Here is a 9,054-nt window from a genome sequence, read left to right on the forward strand (position 1 = left end):
TTTGAGAGGCTAAAGGCACCTGCCTTACCCACCCTAGTGTATTGAATTATAGGAGAAAGGGGGTAAAATCTGGCTCCAGAAAGACCGCTGGGCCTGAGGCATGTTTCTCTGATCACACATCTAACTCCTTTGGCAGGGGAATTGGAACATGTGCATACACCTACTCCTTGGAAAAGTAGAAGGGTACCAAGAAGCATGTTAGCAGCCTCCTGGAAAAGGATGACACCCCTCTTTACAGATCTACAGGAAATGCAAGAAAAAAGTGCTCTCTGCGTACACCTTTTCTCTCCGAATTCTGCTCATTCTGGCACTTGCCAAGCCTTGTGGGGTTGGCCACCAATGGTCAGCGTGGAGACTGGGAACAGATGGAGCTGTAGGAGGATGTTTAGGCAGGGAAGATAAGACTGTGCTGGTGTTGTCGCAACATCTAGATGAAGGCCTAATGGGAAGACAGGGGATCATCCCTTCCTCGAGTGATAGAAGTCAGACCCAAGACCTTGATTTTCTGGAAAGGTGGTAGCCAAGTACTTGTATTTTCAGAATGGATTTTTGCCTGGCATCCACTAAGGCAGTCTCTTCCTTGTCACTAACTATCCCAGAGGACTATATTCAAGGTTTCCTCAGGGACTCTATGAGAGGACTGATGATGGTATTACTCCGTTATATGACTGTCTCTACACAGAAGCTGTCTTGGGAGATGGGGTTGTGGATGCATCAGTGACCTCCTCTAATGATGTGAAGGAGCCCTGCCCCTGCCATGAATTACATTTGCCATTTTTGACCCCTAGGACAAATTTCCAGCACCTGTTCATGGGTGTCTGTGGAGGGATGGCTAGCAAAACTGGGCTTGGAATGAGCAGGATCCGGGAGGCAGCGCACAAGAGGAAGAGTTAGGAAAGGATCAGCAGGACAAGAAATGGTATCTTCTCTCAAGGTGCCCTCTTCTACACATTGTGGTGTCCCTCTTCACCCCCTGCTAAGGAACCTGTCTTGTGTTTGATGGCATTGGCTAGCTGTGCATGCCTGCTCTAAGGGGGCATCTTAGAACCTACCTGAGCTTTTTGACAGTGCCATGGAGGGAGAGGAGACTTCTGTGGATGGTTAACATCTTCCATTATTTAAAAGGACCATATTCCTTCTTCCTGGACCAAGGGCCAATCTCTCTGGATTTGCCCTGGGACCTAGCACAGGAAGAAGCTGTTTCCCCTGGTAGAACAATGAACTCGGTAGAGGGATCCTTTGAAAGACGCAACAAAGAACTCCTCTAGCCTCCCCCATTCCATGCAGTGCCACCAGCACACGACCGGGTCTTGCTCTGGTAGCTCTGGTGGGTTCCCCTCCTGCGCATGGGTGGTAATGGGTCTGCAAGGGAGGTTCCTGCAGGGAGAAGGGGCTTGGGTTATGGGGTAGAAGGAGTACTTTTGGGGAGGAAGAAAAGAGGGAAGGCTGAGTAAGGGGAACAGGCTCTGCTCCTGCTGTGGCAATTAGTGTGTGCCCAACCCACTGATTCATATGCAGGTAAAGTCAGTCCATCTCCCTGTACTGGCTATGGGCTTGGTTTGCACAGTGGCTATTTGAGATAGATAGCCATGTCATGTACCAAGAGCAAAGAGCTTAAGGCCCAGGAGCTGGACTCTTGGTCTGACCCCGTAGTCAGCAGAGAGAAACAGTAATATGTCATACAGTTGATCTATCACAAATCCCATTAGTAAATCAAGACTCGTAGTAAAAAGAGTTGCAAATAGTTCATAGACTGAAGTATGTTCAAACAAACAAGACTTCTGTAGAACAGCTATGACTACTAAGTTAATTAAAATGATGCATTTACTGTAATTTACGAGTAAAACTAGGGTCTCAATTCACTGAGTACATAAATGATTGGAAATGATTAGTTTGCTTTTACTAAATAAAAGGGAGGACTAGAGAGTGCTATATTCTGAGCAAGTGACATGTGATAATGACTGCTCCCGCAGAAAAGCATAATAGAAAGTTGTCTGAGTCACTCATTAACATCTACCACTGCCCTTTCTGTAAATTATAAGTCATTAAAGCCCAATATAGCTACTCTGAAACTTTAATAGTAATTTTTACTTTACTAAAATGTTTCATTTGGATTTACTGTGGTAGTCTTGGAAGCTGAAACTCTTATTTTGCGCAGGTTGGGGAAAGTAATTGTGATCTAAACCTGATCCAGAAAGCCAAAGCCTTGTTTTATATTACTGTATGGAGGGATAAAAGTTAATTTAAACTGTTTCATTGTCAATTCATTCCTTGGTTTCACTGCAGAGAGTGCCAATTTTGCTGGTAGTTCAGTGCTCTTAAAACATGTATCGTCTAAGAATAGAGAATGTAACCTCATTTCTTACAGATCATCAGATGTCCACCAGTTGGGGGATCTTTGTCTTGTATTGAATTTAAATCAGCAGTTTAGATGTGAAAGACTCGATATGTCATTAGCAATCCCTTGATCCACCCAGTTCCCTTGGGTGCTGTTTTAGAATGATAATCCCAATCATTCTTCAAATCTTTATAAGCAATCAGTTTTAACTGCAACTCTTAGAAGACAAGCCTTTTCCTGCTGGTTAGTTCTACAAAAAAAAACCCAAAAAAACAAACCCAAAACACAGAGGTGAGCTAGAGGCTTTGATCAGAGAGGTATTCTTTTTAAGTCAGATTCAGTCATTTTAGATTTTGTTTCTGCATGTTTGATGCTATGCTAGAAAATAATCCAAACACAATATTAAAAACAGGGTGAAGAGCTTCAAAATGAACCTCCTAGCCAATTTAGACTGGGCTGAGTGCTTGAAATAGCGCAATAAATCTCTTCTTTAATGTACAAAATTATTTTTAACCTGACATAAAGGTAAGTTCCAGGTACCTTAACCTTACTAAAAAGGATTATGGATTTGGCTAAACTTCAAAACTCCTTTAAAATTCAAAAATCCTCTGACAAAGCACTGAGACATTTTTAAAAGGTGGTGGTTTATTTCTTAAACTGCTTTAACTCAAGTACTTGTGATTGATTGACTCTCTATTTTATTGCATGATTCGAATTTAGCTAAAATTTGTTTAACTATGCAATGGAGAAGATAAGCTGGAGTATCTGTGATAAGTGCCAGACACAGCCTTCTACATGGAGGGGACAAACAATTTAAGCAGATATTTTGTAACTTCTACATCCATTTCTTGACACTGTGATATATTCCTCCTTGCCTTGTCCCACTTTGCTGATCACAACTGGGCAGTTGCATTAGGACAAAATTGTCCTTCCCATGCCCACCAGCTGCACGGACAGCTAGTCTTGTTCCCTTTGCTCTATCTGACGTGAAGTATTACACAGAGTTGTCATGTGTTGCCCTTCTTTTTGTACTGCTGGGGATGAGTTGCCAGCTACTTGAATTTATCCTTAAATAAGTAGTGACCATGAGATGGTAGAGTTCAGGATCTCATGTGGCAGGAACAGAATAGCTAGCAGAACTGCAACCCTGGACTTCAGGAGGGCCAACTTTGGCCTTTCAAGCAATTGCTAGGGGAAATCCCATGGGACAGGGTACTAGAAGGTAAGGGGGCCCAAGATAGTTGGTTAGCATTCAAGGACTGCTTCTTCCGAGCTCAAGATCAGAGCGTCCCAACAAGTAGGAAGTCAAGGAAGGGTACCAGGAGACCTGCATGGTTAAACAGGGAACTGCTGGGCAAACTCAAGTGGAAGAAGAGGGTATACAGATCATGGAAGGAGGGGCTGGCCACTTGGGAGGAATATAAGTCTGTTGTCAGAGGATGTAGGGAGGCAACTAGGAAAGCTAAGGCCTCCTTGGAATTAAACCTTGCAAGAGAGGTCAAGGACAACAGAAAGGGCTTCTTCAAATACATTGCAGGTAAAGCCAACACTAGAGGCAATGTAGGCCCACTGATGAATGAGGTGGGGGCCCTGGAGACAGAGGATAAAAAGAAGGCGGAGTTACTGAATGCCTTCTTTGCCTCTGTCTATACTGTTGGAGGCTGTCCTGAGGAGCCCCGGACCCCTGAGGCCTCAGAAGAAGTCAGGATAGAGGAGGAATCTGTCTTGGTAGATGAGGGCTGGGTCAGGGACCAATTAAGCAATCTGGACGTCTATAAATCCATGGGCCCTGATGGGATGCACCCGCGGGTGCTGAGGGACCTGGCGGAAGTCATTGCTAGGCCACTCTCCATCATCTTTGCTAAGTCGTGGGCAACGGGAGAGGTGCCTGAGGACTGGAGGAAAGCGAATGTCACTCCAGTCTTCAAAAAGGGCAAGAAGGAGAACCCGCGTAACTATAGACCAGTCAGCCTCACCTCCGTCCCCGGAAAGGTGATGGAACAACTTGTTCTTGATGCTGTCTCTAGGCACATCAAGGATAGGGGCATCATTAGGGGCACTCAGCATGGCTTCACCAAGGGGAAGTCATGCTTAACCAACTTGATAGCCTTTTATGAGGACGTAACCCGGTGGATAGATGATGGTAAAGCTGTGGATGTGGTCTATCTCGATTTCAGTAAAGCGTTTGACACGGTCTCCCACAGCATCCTCGCAGCTAAACTGGGGAAGTGTGGTCTGGATGATCGGGTAGTGAGGTGGATTGTGAACTGGCTGAAGGAAAGAAGCCAGAGAGTGGTGGTCAATGGGACAGAGTCCAGTCGGAGGCCTGTGTCTAGCAGAGTCCTGCAAGGGTCGGTACTGGGACCAGTTCTATTCAATATATTCATTAATGACTTGGATGAGGGAATAGAGTGCACTGTCAGCAAGTTCGCTGATGACACAAAACTGGGAGGAGTGGCTGACGCGCCAGAAGGCTGCACAGCCATTCAGAGAGACCTGGACAGGCTGGAGAGTTGGGCGGGGAGAAATTTAATGAAATATAACAAGGGCAAGTGTAGAGTCCTGCATCTGGGCAAGAACAACCCCATGTACCAGTACAAGTTGGGGGCAGAGCTGTTGGAGACCAGCGTAGGGGAAAGGGACCTGGGGGTCCTAGTGGACAGCAGGATGACCATGAGCCAGCAGTGTGCCCTTGTGGCCAAGAAGGCCAATGGCATCCTGGGGTGGATTAGAAGGGGTGTGGTTAGCAGGTCGAGAGAGGTTCTCTTCCCCCTCTACTCTGCCCTGGTGAGGCCGCATCTGGAATATTGTGTCCAGTTCTGGGCCCCTCAGTTCAAGAAGGACAGGGAACTGCTAGAGAGAGTCCAGCGCAGAGCCACGAAGATGATTAAGGGAGTGGAACATCTCCCTTATGAGGAGAGGCTGAGGGAGCTGGGTCTCTTTAGCTTAGAGAAGAGGAGACTGAGGGGTGACCTCATTAATGTTTATAAATATGTAAAGGGCAAGTGTCATGAGGATGGAGCCAGGCTCTTCTCAGTGACATCCCTTGACAGGACAAGGGGCAATGGGTGCAAGCTGGAACACAGGAGGTTCCACTTAAATATGAGGAAAAACTTCTTTACGGTGAGGGTGACCGAACACTGGAACAGGCTGCCCAGAGAGGTTGTGGAGTCTCCTTCTCTGGAGACATTCAAAACCCGCCTGGACGCGTTCCTGTGTGATATGGTCTAGGTAATCCTGCTCCAGCAGGGGGATTGGACTAGATGATCTTTCGAGGTCCCTTCCAATCCCTAACATTCTGTGATTCTGTGAAGATGAGCCTTGGTCTTCCCTGACTTCTTTTATTAACGGTAAAGCAGTACATTGCCATTCGTGTCACTAGTTAGTGACATCATGTTGGACTCACATTCTTTGTATCTTTTTCTCTTATTGTTGATAGAAGAGTGCCAGGTTGAAGAGCTTGATCCTTTTTGCTCCCTAGCATAATAAGAGCACTTCTTGCATGTGTTGGAAGTGGCAGCTGATAAGAAAAGATGAAGATGACTGTATGGCACAGTACTGAGAGAAAAAGGTGATTTATCTCCTCTTTGCAGTTTTCCACTGTAAATCATTTAACCTTGTCTTAAAGCCCTTTTGTTTTTGCAGTTGCAGTAAAGAAACTCTGCAGTGTTTATATTCATCTGTATTTTGAAATATTATTATAAAGAACAGTAAGATGGCATTACACTGGGGACAGCTGCAAGGGTTTGTTTATACACAGGCTGCCAGGAGCTGAACTCAATGAATTGATAAAAGCATAGGAAAGCTACTCAGGAATCTGTTTCTGCCAGTCACTGATGAAACTGTGATAGTCAGCCAAGCGCAGGTATACACGAGTTGAAGTGGGGAGAGGAAAATCAATATGAAATTGTCAAATCACTGGTTTCTTGATGTCACTAAAACAGCAGGGCTCATAAAGGATGAAGCATGTGGAGTCCAAGTACAATTTAATGAAATGACAAGTGTTGACAAAAATCAAAACATGAACGTAGTGACAACTTGTGTGAGATGCAGTGAGTGGGGATGATCTCTGAAGTAACTGTGAGCACTTACTCACAACTTGGCCTGTTGAACTACTCGTTCTACATTAAATCTTATTCTGTTTATTTGGAATAAGTAGTGTAAGTCTCAAAGTATATGTGTGTCTGCATTAAGTGCAGATTTGGGCTGATGGTTGGTTTCACAGCTGACATTAAAGTATTCAGTCAATCTGTAATGGCTGCTCTTTAATGACACTGATGGAGGTGGGATCAAATATGGGACCTGCCCTTAATTTCAGAGAGCAGCAAGAATGAAAAGTCTTTATTCCAGTGACTGGCATACTGCAAACCCATGTTCCTGGGGGGAAGTTTCTTACCCCTTTGTTTGGAACATGTTTGCTTTCTGAGACCACCCACCCTGCAATAATTAGCACTGTGCTGGTATTTGGGTACTGGGAGCCCAGTATGATTATGAATAGATACAGGAGCTGTCCGAAAAACAATACTGCCATGGCCAGCAATGAGAAATATGCTCTCCTTTCACATGGACAGATGTTTTGCTTAGGGTTGTACAGTGAAACTGGCAGTTCTGAAACCTGCAACCTGTTTACTCGATTCATAATTCAAAGCCAGTGTAATTCTCAGTGACTATCGCTGTTTTCATTATGGAGTCCTAATTCATTGTTTCTGTGGGCACAAAAGGATTGCTGGACTCATTTGGTGTTTCAGTGCACTGTAATTTTACCTAGTGCAGTACTGTTGAGATTGCCTAGCTGTGTCATCTGTTGGGCTCATCACTATTACTTCCTTTTGACCTCCTCTCTGTAATTGCACACAGATGACTTACTAGCTGCCGTAAAGATACTTAAATGCAAGCGGGCTCATTAAAAAAAAAAAAAAGTGAATAGACCAAAATGATTCTTTCTGAGGTCAGTGTGGAGCAGCTAGGTAGCTGTTTGCTCTCTGCCAGGCAGTGAAAGCCATCTGTCACATGACAATAAGCAAGCATCGATTTCAGAAGTCCATTTGTTTTTATGACAAGTTTTACAATTTTATGGAAATTGAACCATTACATAAAGCGTAATTTTCCTCAGAAACTGGTGTTTTTATGGACTTATATCCTTATTCAGTCATTTACATTCCTAGTTGCTTTTTATATAAAGCATAAATATAATGTTGTTTTTCTCCCTTAATACAAAATCATCAGACCTTTTTTTGTCTTTTTTTCAGTATACGAAATACTATCCATGTTTGGTACTTAAGGAAAACCTCAAGTATTCTATGTCCAAGTTTTCTGTGTCCATAGAAACCAAGTCTATAGGGGTTACAAAGGAACTAATGTTTAATGCTTTAATATTTAGGTCAAAATCATAGATCATAATGATTTTCTAACAAGATTTTGCTACTCATTTTATTCTTTAAGTATGTATTTTTCATAATCTGTGTTAGTTCTTAATTTAATCATCATATTCCTGCTCTTCTTGGAATACTAAATCTAAAATATTAAGTCAAATTGTGCAGACTTTTAGTTGTTGGAGTCTTATGTTCAGGTCCAGATTATAACCGGTGTGAGCATTAGCTTTTCAATTTTGTTTCATCCTCCATAAAAGTTAATCAGTGCCATATAAAGGTTCTGCTCAGGAAAGCCAGGGATTTTGCATGCTAGATCAGACCTGAATTGCACCAGTGGATCTGTATAAGGACAGCTTTGATAGCATCTGTTCACGTCACGCTGCCTTTGTCAAGGCATAGTAGTCTTTTATGTTTATGAGGAGCATTTTAAAGCAGGACAAGGGACAATGTTAGGTTGGAGGTATTAGTTTTTCGGTCACTGTATACATTAAAACTCAAATTCCTCAGTAACCTGCAACTGCTTGGCAGTTCCTAGGGGTTTGTCCAGTTTACCTGAGCATTACAGGCACGGCTGCTCAAGTGTTTGTGTCCTTAGATATAAAAGCATTTATGAAATTGGTAATTGCTTGGTTGCTTGCATACTTCTCCTGTATGGTAATTGCCATTTAAAGGTCAACACTTTCCAGTATATTCTGGGTGTCACTAATACTGAGAGAACGAGTTATCTGTAGTAGTGATTCTTACCCTTACAAGTGTATAAATATTTGAAATTACTTGAATCATCACAGCATGAAATATGGCAGTGAAAGATCTAGGTTCAGCTATACTAGATTAACATGAAAAGAACATGCGCATGAAAAGAAAAGAAGGCCATCCCTGACCCATGGAGCATATTGATGAGAGTTGGATATAACTCCAAAAAAACTTTGCTGTTAGACTATTTTGTGGATTTTACAGGGAGATATAAGGGAAGACAGATGCTGGAATTCAGGGATCTTATTCACGAGTTGAATTATTGGGCCATAAAAGACAGCAGTACTGGAAAAAGAGTTACAGGAATCAACATTTAAGAGGAATCAGGAGTTACTTGTCAGAAGCTATTTTAGGAGAAAAGCTGATGAAGAGAAAGAGAGACTATGAAGGACATTTGAATATGAGAGATCCAGGGAATTATGAACTTGAGGGGAAATCTAGATATGCAGAGAACCTGTTGCGTTGTTTTACAGTGTGTGTTCCTAATGCTTTGAGGTTTTTTTGCTCTAAGACAACTAGAGGCCTCTATAATAGCTCCTAAAGGAACATAAAAATGAGATCTGAGCTTAAATTGGACCTGCTGTGGTAATA

The sequence above is a fragment of the Nyctibius grandis genome, chromosome 7 (assembly GCF_013368605.1).
Source record: "Nyctibius grandis isolate bNycGra1 chromosome 7, bNycGra1.pri, whole genome shotgun sequence".
Classification (NCBI taxonomy): Eukaryota; Metazoa; Chordata; class Aves; order Nyctibiiformes; family Nyctibiidae; genus Nyctibius; species Nyctibius grandis.